General features: G+C 39.0%; 1 long non-coding RNA gene across 3 annotated transcripts in view; it reads left to right on the top strand.

Moving 5' to 3' along the window:
• LOC108589336 (uncharacterized) overlaps positions 1-10,597 on the top strand; it is a 35,540-nt gene extending 24,943 nt beyond the window's left edge. For all 3 annotated transcript variants that reach the window (XR_008478127.2, XR_008478125.2, XR_008478126.2), the window contains 2 exons: positions 8,964-9,220; positions 10,386-10,597. This is a non-coding gene — a long non-coding RNA (uncharacterized LOC108589336). The remainder of the gene's footprint in view (positions 1-8,963; positions 9,221-10,385) is intronic.
• The last annotated feature ends 1,848 nt before the right edge of the window (positions 10,598-12,445 follow it).

Genomic DNA, 12,445 nt, shown 5'->3' with positions numbered 1-12,445 from the left:
TTAAACAATGGTAATTTTGCCAGAGTTTTGATGAGGAACCATGAGGGATTTACCTTAAAGTCCTAATTTGGCCTCTTCCAACTTATTTTATTTACTAATCTTAAACAATTTTTAAAGGGCACTCATTTTTCTTCAGTTAATAATGTAAAAGTGACTTCATTGACATGGTTAAGTTGCAAGGACCCTCAGTTCTTCAGGGATGGACCAAATGGCTCACATCACTGCTTATAAAAATGTCTTGAACTTGATGCAGCTTATGTTGAGAAATAAAGTTTATATTTTTAATTTTTATCTTTTAATTCCATTTTTCACACTTTTATTGCAGTCCCTTAATACTTATTAGTTGAAGGACAATGAACAGATGTATTCCATTTTTTCTATTCTTTAAAAAAATTGTACCTAAAGATGTACATAGTTTTGGGGTACTTGTGACAGTTTAATATATTCATATAGTTTGTAAGGATCAAATCATTGTACTTGGCATACCCATCACCTTAAATATTTTTTTCTTCATTCTAGAACTATTGCAATTCACATCTTCTTGCTATTTAAAAATGTATGATAGAATGTTATAAACTGTGGTCACCCTAGTGATCTAGCTAACACTAGGTCTTATTTCTTCTATCAAACCATGTATTTGTACCCATTAATCAACTTCTCTTCATTCTTCTCCTCTCTACCATTACCTGCCTTGTTTATCTCCCACATATGAGTAATTTGTTTGAGTTTCTTGTGGATTCTAGATATTAGTCCCTTGTCAGATCTATAGTTTGGAAATATTTTCTCCTATTTTTTAGGTTGTCTATTTAGACTGCCGGTTATTTCTTCTGTTGTGCAGAAGTTTTTTAGTTTGATTAAGTCCCATTTCACATGTGCTATTTGTCTTTCTGTGCTTGGATTATTTCACTTGGCATAATGATGCCCAGTACTCTCCATGCTGCTGCAAATGACAAGATTTTATTCTTTCTTATGGCTGAAAAATATTCCATTGTGTGTGTGTGTGTATATATATGTGTATATATACATACATCTATGTATCATAAATATATCTATATGTATATATATATACATATAAGAAAAGAAGATATATATATTTTTTTCTTTATCCATTTATTCATTGATGGGCAGTTTGGTTGATTATTTTGACTGTTGTAAATACTGCTGCAATAAATATGGGAGAGCAGATTTTTTTTGGACATATTGATTTGCTTTGTTTTGGATATATACCCAGTAGTTGAATTGCTGAGTCATATGTTAGTTTTATTTTTAGTTTTTTGAGGAAACTCCAAACTGTTCTCCATAATGGCTGTGCTAATTTACATTTCCACCAACAGTGTACGAGAGTTCTCCTTTGTCTGCATTCTTGCCAGTATCAGTTTTTGCTTGTCTTTTTGATAAAAGCCATTTTAACTGGAGTGATATGGTATCTCATTGTTGTTTTGATTTGCATTTCTATGATGATTACTGATGTTGAACATTGTTTTTTATGTACTTGTTGGCCATTAGTATGTCTTCTTTTGGAAATGTCTACTCAGATCATTTGCCCATTTTTTATTTGAATTGTTTATTTGCTGTTGAATTGTTTGAGCTCCTTATATATTCTGATGATTAATCTGTTGTCAGTTGGGAGTTTACAAACATCTTCTCATGTTGTGGGTTGTCTCGTCACTTTGCTGATCATTTCTTTTGCTGTGCAGAAGCTTTTTAACTTAATATAATTCTATCTGTCTATCTTTGCTTTGGTTGCTTGTGCTTTTGAGGTCTTACACAAAGAAATCTTTGCCCAGACCAATGTCCTGTAGGATTTCTTCAATGCTTTCATCCAGTAGTTTCAAAGTTTCAGGTCTTAGATTTAAGTCTTTAATCCATTTTGATTTCATTTTTGTATACGGTAAGCTATAGAGGTCTAGTTTCATTCTTCTGCGTGTAGATATTCAGTTTTCCCAGCATACTCATTGTTTTTTAAATGTGTGTAATTTGTATCTGTGGTCCCTACTCCGTTCCATTGGTGTATGTGTCTGTTCTTATGCCAGTAGCACACTGATTTGGTTACAATCACTTTGAAATAAATTTTGAAGTCAGGTAGATGATGCCTCCAGCTTTGTTTTTTTTTTTTTTGCTCAGGATTGCTCTGGCTATTAAGGGTCTTCTGTGGTTCCAGATAAATTTTAGAATTTTTTTCCTATTTCTGTAAAGACTATTATTGGTATTTTGATAGGGATTGCATTGAATCTATAAATTGCTTTGAGTAATACGGTCATTTTAACACTATTAATTTTTTAAATCCATGAGCATGGAATATCTTTCTTTTTTGTGTGTGTGTCTGCTTAATTTCTTTCATTAGTGTTTTATAGTTTTTTTGTATAGATTTTTCACTTATTTGATTAAATTGATTACTAGGTATTTTATGCAACTTTACTGAATTTGTTTATCTGTTCTAACCGTTTTTGGCGCATTCTTTAGATTTTTCTAAGTATAAGACCATGTCATCTGTGAATAAGGATAATTTGACTTCTTTCTTTCCAGTTGGAATGCCCTTTATTTCTTTCTCTTGCCTAATTACTCTTCCAGGGCTTTCAGTAATATACTGAATAAAAGTGGTGAAAGTGGGCATCCTTGTTTTATCCAGATCTTAGGGAAAAGGCCTGCAAGTGTTTCCCATTCAATATGATATTAACTGTGGGTTTGTCATAAATAGGATTTATTATTTTGAGTATGTTCCTTCTATACTCAGTTTTATAATAGTTTTTATCATAAAGGGATATTGAATTTTATAAAATGCTTTTTTGATGTCTATTGAAATAAGCAAGTGGTTTTAGTTCTTGTTTCTGTTAATGTGTTGTATTTTGTGCTAGTATTTTGTTGAGAATTTGTGCATCTGCGTTCTTCAGTGATATGGCCTGTAGTTTTCTTTTCTTTAATTATGTCCTTATCTGATTTTCATATCTGGGTAATGGTGGCCTCATAGAATGAGTTTGGAAGTGTACCATTGTCTTCAATTTTTTGGAAGAGTTTGAGAAAAATTGGTATTACTTCTTCTTTAAATGTTTGACACAGTTAATCAGTGGCGCTATCGGGTCCTGGGCTTTACCTTTTTGGGAGATATTTTTTCATGGCTTTGATCACATTATTTATTATTGGTTTATTGAGGTTGATATTTCTTCACAGTTCAATCTCGATAGGTTATATATGTCCAGACATTTATCCATTTCTTCTAGCTTTTCCAATTTGTTCGAGTATAGTTGTTCATACTAGTCTCTTGTAATATTTTTGTATTTCTGTGGTCTCAGTTATGTCTCCCTTTTCATTTCTCATTTTATTTATGTAGGTCGTCTCTCATTTTTTCTTAGTCTAGCTAAAAATTTGTTATTTTATCTTCTCAAAAAAGAACTTTTCATTTTGTTAATCTGTAAATTGTCTAGTCTGAATTTCATTTATGTCTGCTCTTATCTTTATTATTTCTTTTCTTCTATTAATTTTGTTCTTTTCCTTTCTTTTCTAATTCCTTGAAGTGCAGCATTAGATTGTTTCTTTAAAGTCTTTCTAGTGTTTACTGCTATAAACTTCTCTCTTACTACTGCTTTTGCTGTAACCCATATATTCTGGCCATTTTTGTTTTCTTCAATAAATTTTAAAATTCCTTCTTAACTTCTTTGACCTATTGTTCATTCAGGGACATGCTGTTTAATTTCCACATGTTTGTAAAGTTTCCAACATTCTTCTTCTTATTAATTCCTAGTTTGACTTCATCATCATCAAAAAAGATACTTGATATCATTTCTACTTTTTTGAATGTATTGAGGCTTGTTTTATCACCTGATATATGGTCTCTTCTGGAGAATGTCCTATATGCTGATGAAAAGAAGGTGTATTCTGCAGCAGTTGAGTGAAATGCTTTATAAATGTCAGTTAGGCCTATTAGGTAGTGTGTAGTTTAACTCCAGCGTTTGTTGATTTTCTGTTTTTACAGTCTGTCTTATTACCAAGAGTGGGTTGTTAAAGTCTCCTACAATTATTGTACTGCGGTTTACTTCTTCCTTTAGATCTGTTAATGTTTGCTTTATATACTTTGGAAGCTCTGGTATTGGGTGCATAGGTATTTATAATTGTTATATCCTTTTACTGAATTGACCCTTTATCATTATGTGATGACCATTTTTGTTTCTTTTCACAGTTTTTGATTTGAAGTCTATTTTTTCTGATATAAGTATAACTACTGCTCCCTTCCAGCTTCTGGTTGCATGGATTATCATTTTCCACCCTTTCACTTTCAGTCTCTGTGTCTTTACAGGTTTTCTTATAGGCAGCACATGGTTGAGTCTTGTTTCTTTATTCATTCAGCCACTATGTCTTTTAATTAGGAACTGAATCCACTTACATTCAGGGATAATATTCAGCGTTATTGTTTAGTAAGGGTTTACTATTGACATTTTGTTGCTTGTTTTCTGGTTGCTTTGCAACTCTTCTCTTCCTTTCTTCCTGTCTTTCTTTGTGGTTAAGTGATTTTCTCTGGTAGTATGTTTAATTCATTGCTTTTTATTTTTAGTGAATCTATTATAAGTTTTTACATTGTGGTTACCATGAGGCTTACAAAAACATCTTATAGATATAACCAGTTATTATAAGGACAGGACAACTTATCTTAGATCACAAAGAAAAGAATAGAAGCAAAAAAAATTTTAAAAACCTACACTTTACTCCCTCTCCCATTTTGACTTTTATTTGTCTCGACTTACATATTTTCATATTACCCATTTCTTAACAGTTTGCTGTAGCTATTATTGTTTGGATGTATCTGTCTTTTGGCCTCCATACTAGAGTTATGAGTGGACTGCACACCATAATTACAGTATTAGAGGATCCTGGGTTTGTCTGTGTACTTAATTTTACCAGAAACTTTTATGCCTTCAATTTTTTTTTTTTGCACTTTATTTGTTTATTTTTTACTTTCAGATTGAAGAACTTCTCTTAGTACTTCTTGTCTGATGGGTCTGGTGGTAGCGAATTCTCTCAGGTTTTATTTGTCTGGCAAAGACTCTCTCTCCTTCGTATTCGAAGAACAGCTTTGCTGAATGCAGTAATTTTGAGTGACAGTATTTTTTCTTTCAGCACTTTAGAAGTATAATTCCTTTTCCTCCTGGCCTGTAGGATTTCCATTGACAAGTCTGTTGCTAGACACATTGAGGCTCCTTTATATAATATTTGCTTGTTTTCTTTTGTTGTTTTGGGGTCTTCTCTTTGCCCTTGACCTTTGAGAGTTTCATTATATATGCCTTGGTGCAGTCTTACTTAGGCCAGATCTTCCTGGTATTTATTCTCTGACCTTCCAATACATAGACATTTGTCTCTTTCTCAAGTTTTGGGAAGCTTTTTGTTTGTTTGTTTGAGTCAGGCTTTTTGTCTCTCACTCTTGTTGAACTCTCTTTGAATACTAATAATTCTCAGATTTGGCCTTTTGATGTAACTTTTTACATCTTGTAGGTAATCTTTATTGCTTTTCATTCTTTCTTTCTCCTCTGACTGTGTATTTTCAAAAGCCTATTTTCAAGCTCACTCATCTTTCCTTTGCTTGATCCATTCTGTGGTTGAGAGCTTCTAATGAGTTTTTAAGTTCAATGAACATAGTTCCCAGTTCCAAGATTTCTGTTTGGTTTTTAAAATTTTTTTAGTCTCCTTGTTAAGTTTCTCTGATGAGTTTCTGAATTGCTTTTCTGAGTTTTCTTGGAGATCACTGAGTTTCCTTAAAACTACTATTTTGAATTCTTGGTGAAAGAGATAACATCTCACCATCTCGTTAGGGTCAGTCGCTGGTTCCTTGCTTTGTCCATTTGAGGAGATCATGGTTCCCTGTTTGCAGTTGCTTCTTATGGATGTATGTTTATATCTTTGTATGGAAGGATTATTTGTTTCTGTCTTCCCTGGCTGACTTGTTTTGTTTTCTATTGGATATATTTGTTTAGAGATTGTTCACCACTAGGCCACTGACCCATTTTCAACTCTAGGTAGTGCCTTAAGCCCAGGTTTGCCTTGGCACTTAAAAATGATCTAAGCACTGCCCTTCCTGAAAGGGGGATTTTAAAGGTGATACCTCAGCAGTGTGGGAAGACTGACTAGGGATTCATTCCAGAAGACCTGTGGGACAAATCTCCTGCAGTGTGATGCTGTTGTAGGTACTGCCTCCCCCTTTTCTCTGCCTCTCCTCAGGGATGGTTCTCCTTTCAGACACTTGTGATGCTTTCTATGAGTTAAGGTAGAGACAGGTCTCCTGCCAGAGAACCCAAGATGGTGGAGAAGTTGGTTGCTCTTCTCAATCTCACCTTTTGCTGTATAGAAATAGTGAGTTGGAGAACAGTTTTCTGCATACTTGCTGCTGGGCAGAATGAGGGGAAGGACATCATGGATATGAGAGTCCAATTCTCTTACTGTTTTCTTGGAGTTTTTTCACCTCCCTGCAGCCCCCAAAACTGTTTCTTCTTCATCTTTGAGTACTGGATTATTTCCGATGATAATCTTGGCACTGTGTATTTCTTTTTGATTTCCTGTTGGTGGGAAGGGTGGTGGAAGTATGTGAAACTAGCTTGCTTCTATGCTACCATTTTGGAACTGGAAGTCTCAGGCATTCTTAAATATTTCTAAACCTTAGTTTTCTCTTCTGGAGAATGGGGTAATAAATACAGCTGCCTTTAAGGACTTTTGGAAGGACACACTGTATTTAACTCATGGAAAGTTCTTGGCACACTGCCGGGCAAAGAGAAGGAGCTCAAATGTACCAGTTATGATTATTTTCACAATTCTACAGTTGAGTTGGTTTATGTCCAACCCACCTAATAATTTTTGGTAGATAAAATGAGACAACAGATGGGAAAACATTTTTGGAATGTATAAATTGATTTTTTAAAAGTAGTGATTTTTCTAAATCTTAAAAGAAAATCATTTGCAAAGGTTGTTTCATCTGTATGTGGCTAGTGGCTTTGACATGTATCTTTGAACAAGGGTAGAAAGCAGGTAAAGATACAAAGAAAGGTCACCAGGAGGGTGCAGGGTTCTGAGCTGAGAGTTGAAGGAGCAAAAAGAGTCTGCTTTTTCTGAGGAAAAGAGCAGATAAAATCATTTGGGTAGGAAATCCTGGCTAAAGGCAGATTTCAAAGAGCTCTGGGTGGTAGGTGAAGACTTCAGGCTTTAACTAGCAGGCAATGGACATGAAACTAATCATGGTGACACCCAAGTGTCTCTAGCTTCTCCATAGCCCTTTGATCTGCCAAATTATGAGTCTGTTTCTCTGACTATGTGTCTTCACATATTGCACAAAGCTCAGAAGAGTTTCAGGTAGATCTTGAGGGCCTGACACAAAAAGCTGGTGAAGGCCATGAAGGAAGGGAGCCTGTGCCCTGGGAGTGACTCAGCCTGTGCAGGGAAACATTGCCCAGCAGAAGGCTTGGTGCCCAGCCCTCAGCCTTCAGTGACTGACTCTATGTGACGGAGAGTTGGGTTTCCGCCCATTAGAGAGGTGGAGTGGGGTAGGTGGGGGTCCTGCAGGGTGCTTCTAAGGCTCAGGGATGAAATCTGCCCCATAAGATGTGATAGGCCCATGGATCCTCTGCTCAGACCTTGATTACACTCTGAAGACCCACCCTGGTAGAGATACTCACCTGGATTATGAGATTTGTAGGTAGGGGAGGGGAAGTGGGAAGGGATAAAAGTTTGCTAAGAACCATTAATGCTCATAATCATTCTCTGAGGTGCCTGTGGTTTACAAATGAAGACCCTGAGATTGATAAGCTAAGAAACTCCCAACTCCAGCTTCAGACATGGGGAAGGATTATAATGTGATGAGGAGAATGTGTTAGAAGTCAGGCAGAAGTGGGTTTAGATTCCCTTAATACTATCGATTTGGTTGCTTATCTGTAAGTTCCTGGGCAAATAACTTCACCTCTTTGTGCCTTCATTTCACAATTAAAAATAGGAATAGACACACCCTTTATTATAAGAGTGAAGTTACAATGATCTGCGGTAGCACAATTAAAGTATATAATGCCATATGTGGGACATGGTAAGAAGTGGATAAGGATTACTGATGATTGTTTCTTTCAGAATTGCATGGTATGGGAGGACTGGAACATAGACAGGGAAGTAAATTCAAGAAAGGTCTCTCTGGGGAAGAGACATTTCAATTGAGATAAGAGGGAGCCAGCATTATGATTATTATGGAATAAGGGATTTATTATAGTTGGAGCAGTAGCTGGACATATTTAAGAAAAAGAAACCCAGCACATCCAGCCACGAAGGTCAGGCCATGAGAGGAGATCGTGGAGAAGGTGTTGGAATACTGCTGCCTCCGTGCAGCCTGCACCTCTCTGGGACTACAGCCATGCCTCTGGAGGTGGGCCTTAGGCAGATGCTGGTCAGCAAGACCTGCCATTAGAGAGACAAACTGGACACAGAACAGAAGAGCATGGGGATGAGCAGAGATGCTCCAGGTACTTCTGTGCCTGCCCATCAGCATATCTGACTACGATGAGCTTTCAAGAATGCTGACTGCTGCTTCACTTCCTACCTTCAAGAGCTTGTGCAAGTTCCTATTTTGGCCAACTTTCTCCCAGAACCATGCAGCAGGGGAATTCTGAGAGCTGCAGTTTCATCTTATCCAGTTGACAGCACAATTATGACCATGCTGGTACATTATTTCTTATGATAGGAAAAACTTGAAGGAGAAGTTTGGGATGTAGAAAAACAGTTCTGTTATGGACATACTTCATTTGATATGTATGTTTAAGATGGCCTCAGTGACCCCTGTGTCCTGCAGTTCATGCCTTTTGTAATTCCCTGTCCTTGACTGTGGGCTGGATTTAATGACTAACTCCTAGCAAGCAGAATTTGGCAGAGGTGATGGAACTTGAGATTAGCTGACACCCATGGCTTCTGTTTTGGGTACTCTTTCTTGTTCTCTCATTCTCTTGTCCCAGAGCAGGACATTTGCCCCTCTGCTAGCTGCCTGTTGAGATACCCACATGGCAAGGAACTGGAGAAGGCCTTTGGCCAATGGCCAGTGAGGAACTGAGATCCTTGGCTCAATGACCTACCAGGAACAGAACCCTGCCAACAACCACATGAGTGAGTTTGGAAGCACATTTTCCCTTGGTTACACCTTCAAATGAGATTGCAGCTCCATCCAGCAGCTTGACCATAATCTCACGGCAGAGTCTCAGCTAGAAGCATCCAGGTAAGTGGCACCAGACTTCTCATTTACAGAAAATGTGACATAAAAAGTGTTGTTTTAAACCACGAAATTTGGGGGGTAATTTGTGATACAGCAACAGATAATCAGTACAGACATTCAAATGAATATTTGTGCTTGGAGCTTAAGGGAGAGGTCAAAGGTGGAGTAAGTGTTTAGGAACCTTTAGTATATGATGGCACTTAAAACCATGGAGCTGGATAAGATGATTATAGTAGGAACAGTGATCGGAGGAGAGCAGAGCTCTGAGGAGTGGGCCTTGGGGCTTGCCAGCATTCAGGTCTGGCCAAAGGAGGGAAATTTAGCAAAGCAAATGGGCATGAAGATGCCAAGGCGAAAGGAAGAAGAGCAGAAGAGTGTGGTGTCGGGAGTCAGGAGAAAATTGTGTCAAGGCGAGAAGTCTGTGCTGTGTGAGTTCAGTTAAGGTCAATACCTCTGAGAAGTGGCCATTGACTTGGACTACAGGGAGTTGGTTGGCAACCTGGACCAGCAGCTGGAGTGGAGCAGGAGCCCAGTTGGAGAGAACTGGGGAAAGCAGGGAGCAGGGAGGTAATTGTGTTCCTGAATAGGCATTAGGAGGTGTGTCCAAAAAATATGGACTTTCCTTTTCAATTCCACTAAAACCGTTTACTTTCCTGCGGTCTCTGGAGATGGGAGGCAGGAGAAGAAGACAAAGGGCTGAGTAGAGGGTGGTGTCAGGGAACTTGATTGACAAAGCTGAAGCAAGTTTGATGGCAGAGCCAGGGGGCTCATGTGGTTTACATCCTATTTGGGTTAATTAGTTAATGAAATCGCTTTTGCAAAATTATGATAAGAGAAATCTGACATGGTTGACTCCATCTTGCTTCTAGTCTCACAGGCTGGCTGTCTTCACTCATTATTGGGCTTAGTCCAAGCTAACTTCAGGAAATATTTAGTTTATAGTATAAATGATAATAGGCCTTCCCCAAAACTCAACCACCTTTCTAAAGTTAATGAAAGGCCACGAGATTAAGAGGATGTGAGGAGCCAGAATTCTGCTAAGGTGTAGACATAAACCATTACCAGTCATTATTCAGGAAGTCACAAGATATGCAACTTTCCCAATTACTCCTGCGGATAACATCACTATTGTAGATCTTAAAATTGGCCATTTGATTTATCTTTTCAGGTTTCTGCATTTCTGACTACCGATGGCTCTACCTGGACCTTCCCTGACCTAACTTGTCCTGTGGCCCCCACCCAGAAGTAGAATCCCTGGCTTACCAAACTATCCTTGAAAAACCCTAGCCTCCAAATTTTCCGAGATTGATTTGAGTAATATCTCTCTCTGCCATGTGGTGTGGCTGGCCTTGTGTGTATTAAACTGTTTCTTTCTTGCAATGCCACTGTCTGGTTTTGTCTGTGCAGTGGGCAAGAAGAACCCATTGGACAGGGGCATTAAGATAGTTTCTTTGAATTGTCTGAACTAGAAATCTATCTTTCAGCCATTCAACACTCTGCACAGGGACTCTGCCAGGCAGTGATGATCCATCATCAAGTCAGACATCATGCAAAGGGGAGAGAACCCAGGGTCAGAGAATCAGAGACAGACGATTTCATAAACAGTGTAGGACCTGTGAGTAGTCCAAGTGTAACAGAGGCGCATTCTGGCACTAAGGGAGAGAGAGAGGGCCCAAGCTTACTGGAGGGTGTGAATGAAGACTTCCTGGAGGAGGTGGCCCCTAGTGGCGCTTAAAGATCTTGTGGTTATTGTGATTATCAAATATTCCAGGCCTCTTCCTGCTCTGCCCTCCAACCCCACCTGCTATTTCTCCTCCAACTCTTCCCTTCCAAGTTGCCCACTGCTGTCCAGCTTTTCCCTTCCCCAAACATCTCTCCTTTCTCCTTCCAGTTATCTCCCTTGCCCTCCCCCTTTCCTTTCTCCCTCCTCCCTTCTCCACCAGCCTCCACTGCTCTTTTCTCCCCTTTCCCTCCCCTTCCCTGGCCCAGGATGAAAGCCCTTCCACAGCCTCCCAGCCGATGAATTATGCATGCCCTTCAGCGGGTGTGCCTGGCATCCAATTAGGGCCTTGGCCAGGTTGATCACTTAGACAGATTAAAATGTAATTCATTGGGGTTGACATTTAAGCCCCAGTGTGAATGGCAGTGAGGAGAAGCAAATGCTCTCAGGGTACCTGGTGTGTATTTGGGGGTGGGGGAGGCTGTCTGCTACCTGTACTTGCTTAACTAATTCCAGCCTGGAGTAATGTCAGTATGCACACTGGGCCTCTGATGCACAGTGGAAAGGGGGAAAGGCCCAAGGCAGGCTTTGAGCCAAAGCAGGCTTTAAAACAATCAAAAAACTTTTTATTTAGAACTAATTTGAGATTTACGCAAGAGTAGTGATATTAGTACAGAGAGTTCCCATATGCCTGTCACTGAGCTCTCCCTAATGTTATCATCTTACGTAACCATGGCACAAGGATCAAAACTAAGAAATTGATGAGGGCACAATACCATTAACTAAACTACTGATGTTTTTCCCATTTCACCCAGTTTCCCACTCATGTCCTTTTTCTGTTCCAGGATCCAGGCCAGCAGCCCACATTCTAAAGCAACCCTGTGGGATCGCGCCTCTCCAGGGACAGCAATTCCTCCTTGCTCCTCAGACCAGCAATTCTCAAACTTTAGGGTCCAGAGAGTTATTAGCGATTTTGTTTAAAGGGCATGTCCTTCCCTAGACATTCTGATGGAGCGAGTCTTAGGTAGAACCCTGGCATATGCTTAACAAGCATTCCCAGCCAGACACACACCTCCAGCTAACTGGCTGGTTCCTGGATTCTTTGTAAGTCAGATCTCAACTTGTAGATTTCCTTCATCCCCTGGCTTAGCCTCAGAAAACAGCAGTGTTACCCCCACCACCAGCTACTACCAGACCCTGGGGAGATGGCTGGATTAACACAAAATCCTGATTTTGACCACTGGGTCAGACACATCATCTGCCAGGCCTAACCCCCTGGTTAAATCCTACTTGAAGAGGAGAGAAAGTGACATTTACCTGCCAGTCACAGATACATACGTATTTTCATGTAGTCCAAAGAGTAACCTCTGTAAGTAGATACTATTTCCCTATCTTATAGGTGTGGAAACTGAAAAAAGTGATATTAAGGGTAGGGGTGCCAGATTCTGCAAATAAAAATATAAGAGCCCTAGTAAAAGTTGAACTTTAGATAAGACAATTCTGGAGAC

Source organism: Callithrix jacchus, chromosome 20 (assembly GCF_049354715.1).
Source record: "Callithrix jacchus isolate 240 chromosome 20, calJac240_pri, whole genome shotgun sequence".
NCBI lineage: Eukaryota > Metazoa > Chordata > Mammalia > Primates > Cebidae > Callithrix > Callithrix jacchus.
Note: the sequence above shows the minus strand (reverse complement) of the source record. Positions and strands in the feature narration are given on the sequence as shown.